The 13,332-nt window shown below is 44.2% G+C and overlaps 1 protein-coding gene across 3 annotated transcripts in view; it reads right to left on the reverse strand.

The window, feature by feature from the left end:
• LOC126412343 (GRAM domain-containing protein 2A-like) overlaps positions 1-13,332 on the reverse strand; it is a 669,092-nt gene that overhangs the window by 224,896 nt on the left and 430,864 nt on the right. The gene's annotated exons all lie outside the window — the stretch shown is intronic.

Below are 13,332 nucleotides of genomic sequence, written 5' to 3' on the forward strand. Positions count from 1 at the left end.
TCCACTCCCACACTCATCTCTCACCAGTCAGGATTTCTAGGATGATCGCGCCCCTTCCTCCTACCACTGTACAACAATTTCCGACTACACGAACTACTCCAGGTATACGAACTTTCTTGGTCTTTATTGATTGGGCTATTACGGCATCAGCTTAGTGTGAATTTCACCTAACAATTTGTGAATTTTAACAGCATAATCGTTTTCGTCAGGTCTTCTGACTAGGAAACTACCGTGCTTGTAAGGGTTAGGTATCGATCGAATTTTCAACGTTATTAGTTTTAGCGTAACGTTTAAAATAGTCTTTCTCCTTTCATTACCCTCACAGGCACGTTTAAATTAATAATGTCAACGAAACAGCCAACTATGCTGGTAGCGTAATAGCCCAATAAGTAGAGACCAAATAAGGTCTATATCGGCCATAGTTCGTGTAGTCGAATATTTCTGTACAGTGGTAGGAGGGACTGAGGGGGGGGAGGGGGCGTTTGCAGGTTACTTTTGTACGTTTATCTTGAGTAACTCTAAAACCTTGGCCTCCAGCGAAAACGTACCCTAGTACAAAATTTAAGTACATTAAATTTCCTACGAACAGGTCCTGTTCATTTCTCCTGTAGGAAAAATAGTTTGCACGTAACCAGCGAAAGAATGTGAAAATCTCTTCTTTCGTTTCTGAAGGCCAGATATAACATTGCGGTTTGTACAAAACGGCACTGGCAAGGGCAGCTCATTCACCCTCTTTTTGTTTACTCGAAATAATAGCACCAGCCTGGGGCAATGGTACTCACTTAACAACATTAAGTTGTCATGTACGGCAACATGTTATTGAACATTATAAAATCAACAACGTATGGTGATAGAAGAGGGTCTATTCTTCCGGAAACCATGCGAGAACACATTACCACAGGTTAAAAGGTTACAAACACTTGACATGATAAAAACTATGCTCGCAATAAACACGTAAGTCCCGCCTAACTAACATAGTGGAAGAAACACAAATGGCGGAAAAGTGACAAAGATTCATATACTGGGAGAATAAACCTGAGAGCGCAAAGTCGCTGGTGAATAAGAGTCGATATCACACGTTTATGAAGATGTACACAGAAAGTAACAGGAGTGGCGAAAAATGTATTAAATAAAACAGATTTGATACATAACACTGAAATGCGATCAAAAATATGTAAAACCTACGAACGTAAATACATATTCATCTGCCATGAATGCATCGACATAAACGCAGGCAAAGTATGGGCGCGTGAAACGTGCTATGATAAAAGACACGTCAAATGTTAACATTGTCGTTGAAGGCAAATAATGACCAGTTCTGTAAGAACAAAGTACCTGAGAACACCGGGTGAGTCTTAAGATAAAGTGACAATCTAGTTACAACAAAATGGCGCCCGTACACATGGGCATAAAGTAAAATTGCAGGTAAAAAAGTAATTCCACATTCTTATTTTATTTATAGTCTAAGTTGCAAATTTCGTGTGATTGATTGGGGACATGTGGCTTCCAGACGACCTCATCACAAGATGTCGAAGTTGCAGTTGTGATATATAAACAGAGATTTTTGGTACAGCCTAAGCGGAATGCCAACTTTCTGTCGTTATTTATAGTTTATAAGTTAGTTAACTAAAATTATAAGGTCTCGAATGGTACGTCACATACGTGAGTACAAACTCTCCTGTTTTACACAATACCAGATAAGCGGGAACTCTGAATTGTTACTAACCACAATCTTAAATTTTACGAGCGTTTAGTAATCTAGGGTTAATATGCAAACGATGTTTAAATATGGCGCAAACGCAAACGTTGGGCTAAACCTCCGGTCACTGTGTTACCACAACCTGCATTTGGCATCCACAGTCACTGGTTTCAGCAAGTCGTACGAAATTATCATCTTACGCCTTAACCTAGGCCTACAGCTACGCTACAGATCAGTGTGTACCCACAACATAGTTTACAGTCGGAGCAGAGGTGGGGGGGGGGGGGGGGGGGGCAATGTCACACTATAGCCCTCAACAGAGTCCAATCATTCGAGTATTCTGATCTTCAGAGAGTAAAATGTTTTACAATGTGAGAAGGAAGTTGCATATGAAGACTTCTACTTTAACAAGATCAGTGATGTAGGTGTCTGGAACGGAAAGAAAATTTATTCTTTGTGTTTCTCGCGACAAGAACTACCGCAAACTTACTCACCAAACATCGTGTGTCGATTGTTAGACGAATGTCCATGGCCACACTCCAACTATTACACTATTCTGCACAGAAGATGGTAGTACAGCTGTAAACATGAACTACGAATGTCAGTATCGTCTCAAGGGCGTCAGTATGTGACGGTAAGTAGAACGTTAGGAAGACGCAGCCAGTTTCCCGCGGCACGCGCGCCTAATGAGCCGCCACTTACTGGGGCTGTGGCGGTCGGCGCGCGGCCAGCGCCCTGAGGATATCCTCATTCATGTCGCCGGGGCCGGCCAGTCGCACGGCAAGTGCGGCTCTGCAGCTGACCGCCGAAGACGGGCAGCGCGAGGGCACGGAGCGAACACGGCGGCCGGCGGCCGGCGGCCGGCACGCCACAAGTAGGGGTCCTACACACGCACCGACCGACCGAAATTGGACGGGTGTAGGCGTTCTGACACACCGACCGACGAACATTCCTTGTCGGGTGGTTTGGACCACCAGGCAGTCGACGCCCCCCATCACTGCACCCACCAAATTGTGCTGTGGGTAGCACTGTCGTGCCAATTTCGGGACCAAAGTTCCTGTTTTGCCACTGTGCGCGGGTTTAAATGATGTTCTAATACACACGACAGGGCGTGAGACGGAGTTCCTGGAGAAATTTAAAAGCTGCAGCACATGTTTGAGGATAACGTCGTACTTGTAGTATAGCAATACAGATGCAAGAAATAAAGTACTTTTTTCACTTCTTAACGAAGCCAGAATTGTTTCGTTTGGACATAGAGTGAATAAAAGTTCATCTACCTTCCGTATTTCTGTTTTAAGCTTTTACTTCAGATACTTATCGAAAATAAACTCTAAAACCCGAAATATCGACATTCAACGGACTTTTTTTAAATTTTTTTATTTGGGCTTTGAGTGTGTACTCATTTTAGACATCGGCAACACACAGTGACAATGTACACATAATTGAATAAACAAATACAGAAATGCATATTTACAAGAATAAAAAGCTTAACTGTTACAGGTTTGTTCATAATGTTTTAAAAATTGAATTGGAAAATAATTAAAAGTGCCTTGGCCTACAATTCACACCAATTCTGAAATATCTTCATCAGCAAGACATATTTATAATTTACGTACACCATTAAAACCTACAGATTGTGACCAGTACTCTTGATGAAGGTAACTATCACTTTATTTAGACGAACGTCTTTAGTACACAAAAGAGAAGAAGCTGATTGAGGAAGATGGTAGCCCATACACAGCAATGTCTTCAGAAAGACCAACCGTTCACGGTCAAATTTGGGGCAGATAAATAAGATGTGGTTGACATCAGCTTCCGACTCAGGATCACACTCACATGCTGGTGAACTGTAAACGTTGATCCGATGTAGATGATGGGGGAAAGAGGCATGATTGAAGCGGAGTCTTATGATGGCAGAAATCGTGGATCGGTCCAGATGTGTCCTCATGAACCACGGCTGTGAAGGAATCCGAGACTGTAGCACTGCGTAATAACCGCCTTTTGTCAACGGACTTAATTCATAAAATATACTTGCTTCATTGTTATAAATGCTAAAAAAAAGTCCGGCCCACATGTAAGCTCTCTGTCTGCTATTAAGAGCAACGTTAAAGTTTTTTGTTGTTTTTATTATTATTATTATTATTATTATTATTATTATTATAGTTTTGACAGTTGCTAAATGCTTCACCATGACGCATTTCCTCTGTCAACTAGAAATCACGTCAGAGGATTCAGGTTAATAACTGACGGGATACAGCGGCACTAAATACGAGATCCTCCTAACTTCTGCCAGGAGCTAGAAATCGCAATGTAACTAACAGCCTCTCCTCGTGGCTTAGCATAGTTTATCGTTAAGAATGGTTTCATGATGTTCAGCAGCTCCGAAATGCACGGTACATCCCTTCTTAGATAATTACGGAATTTATCGCCTCCCAGCTGCTTTCTTTGCATTTTCCACTTCTTCGCCTGTGGCTCTCTCTCTGCTTTGTTGTGGCCTCCTTGCCTCTAAAACAGGCAGGCAAACCTTCGTTTTTGTTTTGTGTAAAAGCAAGAGGGCTATCACAGGACAAGAACCCAATGAACCTAAGACAAATCACGACAACAGAGGGCTAGTAATCGCCGAGTGCAGTTGGTCTGGACGTGCACAGATTTCCACGAAATTGCGCGTTCAGTTGGCCGACAAATTGGTGCGTTTTTGTGGTCCTCTGTCCGGGCTGTCCCACGAGAGTCTCAACATCGCTCCACAGCTACTGCAACCCACATCCATTTGCACCAGCTAACTATTTTCGAGCGTTGGTCTTCCTCTACAATTTTTGTCCCTTCCCCACCCTCTACTTTCTTCCATTAGACTATTGACTCTGACGCTCCAGAATGTGTTTTACCGACAGACTGACTCTTTCACACACGTTTTTTTTCCCTTCAATTCGCTTCGGTACCTCTCCACTAGTTACTCGATCTAACCATTCAGTCTTCGGCATTCTTCTGTAGCACCGTATTTCAAACGCTTCACTTCTCCTCTTGACTGAAGTACTTGTTATCCACGTTCCAGTCATTTAGAACGCTACACTCCGAATACTTAAATTTACATTAGGTGCTAACAAATTTCTGTTTTTCTAAACACTTTTCTTGCTATTGTCTGTCCGCATTTTCTCTCTGCACTTCGGCGTTCATAAATTATTTTGCTGGCCACTTAGTATTTCATAATCCAATTCCCTCGTGTATATATGCAGACTGAAACGATGAACAGAAATTTCTAACAAGACCGGGTTTCGAACCTGGGTCTCCCACTCATCGAGCAGATGCGATAACGACTACCCCGTCCTGGCACACTGGCACTGCAGAACCGTACAGACTACCTTGGCACGCCTTCCTCCTCAATACAAACTCCCATTCACGTCTCAGACTACTTGGTATTCCCCTCTGTACAAATCTGCATTCGTCACTTCAGTCCGCCTAACGACTATTCCGTGCGATCATCGAAAGTTAAGACGGTGGATAACTGATTCGAATCGCTAATTATGCAACGACATTCTTTCGTTTCGTTTGTAAGAGAAATAAATATAAGTTGTTTTTATTCTAACGAAGACCGTAACATATTAGCTGCTAGAATTCCACAAAAGTGAATTAATGATTTCGTCTGAAATACGACTCTTCATTGTGGTGTAGACTGATACGAATGACCCACATTGTGTGTACGGTCTTGCAGTAAATAAATAAGTTAGATAATAGTGCAGGCGGAACAAGCCATTTCTAAAATGTTGCAGGACGCAAACAATAAGCAATCTAAAATAAAACTGTCACCATCCGGCCTGAGCTAGAGGTACGGCCACGCTACACATCAGGCTTTCGCAGCAGCCTTGATTCCAACTTTGAGACGAAATCATTAACAACATTGCAGCATAGAGAGAGCACATATCCTATAAGTAGCAGTAAGAGAAACGCCTGTGTGTGGAAAAAGGAGTACGTTGAGTTAGGTCCGTCCACACAACGCGAGTAATTGAAATATCCGAGGCATAAAGATGTATCTGGTTAACACGTGTACATAAGCCGCCTCCAACTTGACGCTGAGACGCATAACCAATGTCTATTCTCCGGCGGCAGGGGCAACGCCACGGCGGCCGTTTGTCAAGTTTACTCGTCCTCCGTTTGTCATTCTCGCGATTAAAGTTTTAGTCCCGCCATCATTCACATCAGACTGCTCAGTACTATACTGGACAGAGTCCCTGATGAAGCGAAGCAGTAACGTTTGACATCACAATTGCTACGGTAGGTCGGGGCAAACTGCCAGGTTCTTCCCCTTGATACTACCTATCCATCCATCCGACGCCGTCTAGGTTTAGCTGGCAGTTCGCCGCTACTTTTGATTCGTGTCTGCGAACACCCCTCTGCAAGATCAACTCCGCAGCCGTTCTGCTCTGTTTGCATACGTAATTTTCATATCGTCGCTCTTCATCCCGATCACACTTGCAAAAATTCTTACTTATGTGTACTATTTACTTTAAACATAAAACTGAATCACAAGACAACATACCTACACAAAACTGGCAAAGTAATGATACGACAACGTATTTTTGTGAGACTATCATCTCGCCTGACGAGAAGTTAACGTTCAGGCAGTAAATAATTTTAACATAATCACTTTTGGGTTCTGCTAATTACATTTGATGGAAAAAGTAATTTTTCTATAGCTAAGGAAAAGTAATCAATTGTGTCGATGTCGTTAGGCAAGAAAACTGCTCAAGCATTGCTTACTTTGTCCCTCTTTGTAGAAATTACTTACAGCATCACTATGGCTCACTTGACAGGTAGCACACAAACATTTTCGGAAAGGAAGCAGGTTGTAAAGTCATCAGCATTATCTGTAGCATGTGTTTTTATATATAAGTCTATCTTAATCACTCAAACACAAAAATATTTATAAAATGTGTTCCTCATTGACAAATTTAACTACCTTGGGGCTTAATCGAAAGTCCCCATTTGAAATACATTTGCATTCATACAGGAGTCAGTGACGGCTCGTAACCACACATTGGGAATTGTCTCGCAAACTGTTCCATGTTGACTAAAACGTTTTTGATTCTACAAGAATTATATTCGCATTTGTGAACGTGGTGAAAATCCAGCTGCACTATTTATTGATGACAATGAAAATACGTGCCGGACGCCGATTTCTCACTTTATGTGAGCGGCGCCTTGACCGCTTCGGCTATCCCAGACGGACCCAAACTGAAATATGTCACCGTTTTATCTACATCCTATAATCGCACAGGGACTGTGAATCCTGTACAGGGACAAACGTATGATTAAAGTCGTGGTCTCGTTTTCAGGCATGGCATACTACATTGCAGTTCGATGTAGTCTGCAATACCCCATCAGACAGAAAATGCGAATGTAATTCTTGTACCAGACGTAGTAGCATAAAACCGGAAAATTCCTATAGATGGTAGTGTAGAGACCGTGAGACCGCGTCTGCAGCGCAATCTGCTTCCTGTGACGGCTGACGACGAATGTCAGCACACGGTAAACCAAGTTCCATACATAAATATCTGTTTCAAGCCTGTAAACATGTCTAGTTTTGTCCTCGCGAGCTACGATTTGCGAACAGCATTGGTTTTCTGTTATAATTTGAAAGAAACTGCTGCAGAATCGCATCGAATGCTTGTCGAAGCTTTCGACGAACATGCTCTTGGGAAAACACAGTGTTTCGAGTGGTTCAAAAAATTAAAAAGTGGTGATTTTGACGTGAGAAACGATGAGCGCGGGAAAGCACCGAAAAAGTTCAAAAACAACCAATTGCAGGCCTTACTGGATGAAAATGATACACAAACTCGACAGGAACTCGTGGAACAATTGAATGTGACGCAGAAAGCCGTTTCTTTTCGGTTGAAACCTATCTGAAAGGTGAAGAAAGTGGGGAAACTGAGTTCCGCATGAACTGAATGAAAGACAGCAAGCAAATCGAAAGACCACTTGTCAAATGCTGTTCTCCAGATGCAAAAGAAAGTCGTTTCTCCATCGAATAGTGACAGGTGATGAAAAATGGATTTATTTTAAGAATCTTAAGCGTCGTAAATCATGGATGAATCCAGGCAAACCGTCGACGTCCACTGCAAGAGCAAATCGCTTGGGAAAGAAGACAATGCTCTGCGTTTGGTGGGATCAGAAGGGTGTCACCTATTATGAGCAGCTAAAACAAGGCGAAACCGTTAACACTGATCGCTACCAACAGCAAACGATTGATTTAAATCGAGCATTACGTGAAAAACGAACGTAATATGGAGATTTTTTTGAATAAAATATTGTTTATAAGTTTCAAACAACAGACCCGTAATTACTGCAACCAAATTCAGGTTTCATACTTCTACACCTGGTATTTCATACAGCTGATGATCGGAGCAGTGTCTGTTTCAAAGTACATTGAACCAACACAGGCTCTGCAGTATAGTGTTTGATTCTATTATGCTATACTTTCATCCATGTCTGTTTACACTATTAATTGTGAAGTTCCGTGTATAGCGATTAGACTAATGAGGGTTGCGAAAAAACGAAATATTTGTGGATATGAAATGAGTAAGAGAGAGAGAGAGAGAGAGAGAGAGAGAGAGAGGGGGGGGGGGGTTCAGTGACTACTGGTGGTTGATGCTGGCGGCGTGGGTTTCAGTGTTGTGTTGAGCGCAGTGACTGTTGTACCAGAAGGGCGACAGCATCCGAGTGGAAGCTGTCGGTAATGAGGAAGGGTGGGTGGGAGCGACAGGGCCTGGCCGCGGGCCAGTATGGAGCGGCAGCGGGCAGCACCCGCGTGCGTGGCAACGCGACACCGCGGCAGACGCGGGGGCTGGCGGCTGCCGACCCCGCCACGTCTCTCTGCTCGCAGCCGCTACGTCCTGCGGTCCCGTTATGTACACGAAGCGCCACTGTACATGTTCCAGCGAAAACAGATGAGAGACCGGCACTCTGATTCCTTATGAGATCCGGACCACTGCCACAACTGTCGTCCATCAATGAATGAGGTGCCTAAACGAAATTTTTGCGGCTTCACATTACATTTGACCTCTCACTAAAATACGCCGCGCCTGTGTTACTATTTACAGAAAGACAACAAGCAAAATCAGTTCACGAGTAAAACAGGAGAATCATCGCTCACTACATCAATAGACAATCATACCCCCCCCCCCACCCCCCCTCTCACGACTTTTGGCGGAAACGTGACGTCATACCACGGTTATACACAAATTGGGTGCCGCCCGTTGTGGCCGAGCGGTTCTAGGCGCTTCAGTCCGGAACCGCGCTGCTGCTACGGTCGCAGTTTCGAATCCTGCCTCGGGCATAGATGTGTGTGATGTCCTTAGGTTAGTTAGGTGTAAGTAGTTTCTAAGTCTAGGGCACTGATGTCCTCAGATGTTAAGTCCCATAGTGCTTAGAGCCATTTGAACCATTAAGAACAAATTGGGTGCGGATACCATTCATAGTGTTTGATATCCTTAAATGCAGTCGCATGAGGGTTGACCGTGTTAAACGGTAGATCCATTTCTTATGACCCTGGAACGGATCTAAGTTTTGTGAAATATGAAGAGGATTTCCTTGCATTACAAACAGAGAAATACTTTTTTTTTGCTTACAGAATACACTAATCAACATTAATCGGCCTGATGGGTCGTATAATGAAAGTGTTCCGAAGATTTCTGAAATACCACTTGTACTGAAAAATCGAGGAAACAGACAAGCTCAGTTCGGAATTAAGAATGATCTTGGAACAATAGATCCCTGGTTTTCAGGTCAATGGTTATGACAAATGGGCATCTGCTGCGCTGATTACGAACAGCCAGTTAAGAAATATAATACTACTGTTCACTAACTTAAGATTATAGTGCTTGATATATACAGACTATAACACAATTTAAAATTAGCTGGAGGCCAACAACCCAAATGAAAGTTATATACCAAGTTACAGTCCACACTGTGATACTGGAAGGGGTCAGGTCGTCATAACATTTTGGCTCACCACTGTATATTTGACGTACACTAATTACGGGACACGTACTTTTATACCACTTTGAGCTGTAGTCTGACAATGGTAGCATGTTAGTGGAAACTAGTCGCACGACAGTAAACCTTTATTAATAGCAACTTTTGGCGGTACGTAAAAATGTCTTTCATACAATCTGTAAGGTCATTGCAGTGAAAGAAAGAAAACCGACCCACTAGCCCCTGTCGAATGGCGGCAATCTGCAGCGAGCAGCTGCTTTGAGTGAGTCAGCGAGAAGCCCTGCGCTGTTCAGGAGAGCTGGAAGTAAGGCACGCTGAGCGGATTTGCTGCGGCTGTATCCTTTCTCTCACAGCACACAGCTCGCCGTGACGTCAACACAGGTCTCTCTCTCTCTCTCTCTCTCTCTCTCTCTCTCTCTCTCTCTCTCATATATATATCGCACTTTAGAGGGCCGTGTCAATAAACGGGAGCCACGAGGAGCTAAAGGAATAGTACGCTTCTCTTTATGATCTTGCAGTATCATTCGTTGATATCTAATCTGAAGTCGATCTTATTTATGACAATCATTTATCGCAGCAGCCAACCTAACGTATGCACGACACATTGTGTTCTCGATTGCATCTAGGCGTATTGTATCATACGTCGATCGTATGATAAACCCTGATGTTCGTTTCTTCTGTACTGGAGGAAAATTAAGACTGGCAGAGCACACATGGTGGCCAGTTATTAGCGATATACCAGGCATTCAGAAAACCGATACCAAGAAAATACTGATCACAAAGAGGCCCAAGGAACACTGATCTCGAGCACGTGCGAAATGCACTGCTTTGCTTCCAGGGGTCACACAACACTAGGTCTACCAGTAACTGCGTTACGCATTGCACGCTTGTTCATTACGGAAGAGAGAGAGAGAGAGAGAGAGAGAGAGAGAGAGAGAGAGAGAGAGAGAGAGGATAAGGCCATACCTAATGTGACTATCCCCAGGTTAAATCGTCCCGTCACGGTATCCTTCAGATACACATCTGGCGCCACATCGCTCCCAGGTAACTCTCCAACTGAATTAATGCTGTACCGTTAACGGTTGTTACGCCTCAACCCTCCCTTTCCCTCCATCAATCGTACGCTGGGGTGGTTTATCTAAATTGTTCCAGGATAACGCCGGGATGGTTCGTTGTATAAGAGTACAGTCGTTTCGTTTCCCGTATGCCACACCAATCCGAGATTGCGCTCTGCCTGTAATTACCTCTCCAACGACAGGTTGTTAAAATCGTTGGCATTCCAACGCTTCGCGCGGGTGTGGCTACAACGCGTCGACAGCGCGTGTGACGACAGTGTGAGAAAGGTGACGCTATGGGGACCTGGAGCCAGCCTGGAGGTATTTGTGTCCCGGCGGCGGAGGCAGCGGTAGGGTCGACGCCCGCTGCCTGCTCTGCCGTCGTGTGGCCAACGTGGACGTGATTTGCCTGACCACGGTTCGCTCTACTTGACAATTCTGGCCAGTGGTACGACGCAACACTCGGCAGTGGAAATATTTTTTTTTAAACAGAAAAAACTAAAAAGCTTCCAGCAGAACGGGTATATAAGTAACCTCAAAATACTTGGTCAAAAACGCGTCTAAAGTGCAATCACTCTGTATTTTTTACTGCCGTGAATAAATTCGGGAAAAAAGTTTTCGTAAGCATTACGGTTCAAATTCTGGTTTTAAATGTTTTCGTGGACTCAGTAAATCTCTCATTAGGCTGATGCAACAAGTACTACACAGTAACCAAATGGAAATACTGGAGAACTTTCTTGTTACATAAGGGGGAAAAAGTTGAAACGCTTCAAAGCATGTACGATCCATAAACTTTACGCGAATTAAATCCACATTCCAACATTTACTCGCAGTGCACACACTCGATGAAAAGATTTTCGTTGTTTTCTTTGCTACTGATACGCTGCACTGCCTCCTAAAGCTATAAATAAGGGGCAAAGATAAGGATCGGTTTCTTGTGAGGTGATGTTAGTGGTGATTCGCAGTTCTGCCGCAGGAAGGTCAGGCAAACACTTCAGGGAACAACTGTACAGCATGGCGAAACGCGGAATACCCGCACTCAGCTAAGGAGAGCCACGTGGCAACTAGTGCAGCCAGGAAAAGCACACGCAGTTCCACTGTACCACTCTCCACCGTCTCAACATCTGGCGGTGACGGCTCCTTCGAACGTCTTCTGGTCCCTGGCACTGTTCCAAAACTACCACCGCGTAGAAAGGAAGGAAGATTACGGTTTAGCACCTCTTAGACAACAAGATCCTTAGAGACACAGAAAAGGCTCGGACTGAGGAATGATTGGTTAGGAAATTTCAAAGGATCTATCGCGACATTTATTATGAGCTATTTATGCAAACACGAGAAACCTAAATATGAATGGCCGCTCGGGGATTTGCACCACCGCCGTGCCGAATAGGAGTCTTAACACAGTGCCTCTTCGCTCAGTCCCAGCCAGGTAACACACCGTATAGCTAATATTACAGTGCCTCGTCTCAAGTGAACACTATGCATTAAATTCCAAGTTCTGATCCACTGAGGTCGGAATGCATTTGAATGCCCCCTCAAGTATTGTGAATAATTATTGTCGAGTTTTAAGAGTACACGTGTGCAGCTATAAGCTACACTAAAGCGCCAAAGCAGCCGGAATAAGCATGGGCATTCAAGTACAGAGGTATGTAAACAGGCAGAATACGGTGCTGCTGTCGGCAACCCCTACACAAGACAACAAGCGTCTGGCGCAGTTGTTACAACGGCAGTTTATCAAGATTTAAGTGAGTCTGAACTTGGTGTTATAATCGTCGAACGAGCGATGGGACATATCAGCTCCGAGGTAGCGATGGAGTCGGGATTTTCCCGTACGACTAGTTCAAGAGTGCGCCGTGAATATCAGGAATACGGTACAACATCAAATCTCCGACATCACTGCGGCCGGAAAAAGATCCAGAAAGAACGGGAAACGACGACTGTAGAGAATCGTTCAACGTCACAGAAGAGGAACCCTTCCACAAATTGCTGCAGATTCCAGTGCTGGGCCATCAACAAGTGTCGGCGTGCGAACCATTCAACGAAACATTACCGATACGGGCTTTCGGAACCGAAGGCCCACTCTTGTACCCTTGACGACTGCACGACACAAAACTTTACGCCTTGCCTCGGCCCGTCAACACCGACTTTGGACTTGATGACTGGAAAGATGTTGCCTCGTTGGACGAGTCTCGATTCAAATTGTATCGAGCGGATGGACGTGCGTGGGTATGGACACAAGCTGATGAATCCATGGACCCTGCATATCAGCAAGGGACTGTTCAAGCTGGTGGAGGCTCTGTAATGGTGAGGGGCGTGGGCAGTTTGAGTGACATGGGACCCCTGATACGTCCAAATACGACTCTGACAGGTGACACGCACTTCTGCGTTCTCACGGGGGCCCTACACGATATTAGGCAAGTATACCAGTTTCTTTGGCTCTTCAGTGTATAGTGAAGGTCTTTACAACTATCTTTCATAGAATCAAGCTAAGCTGTGCCAAGCATGTGAAAACTGAATGAGATCTGTGCGGACATCCTGACAGAGGCTTTCCGTGGTTTTTCTAAATCATGTCAGGCAAATGCCGGTATGATT

Source organism: Schistocerca serialis, chromosome 7 (assembly GCF_023864345.2).
Source record: "Schistocerca serialis cubense isolate TAMUIC-IGC-003099 chromosome 7, iqSchSeri2.2, whole genome shotgun sequence".
In the NCBI taxonomy this organism is placed as follows: domain Eukaryota; kingdom Metazoa; phylum Arthropoda; class Insecta; order Orthoptera; family Acrididae; genus Schistocerca; species Schistocerca serialis.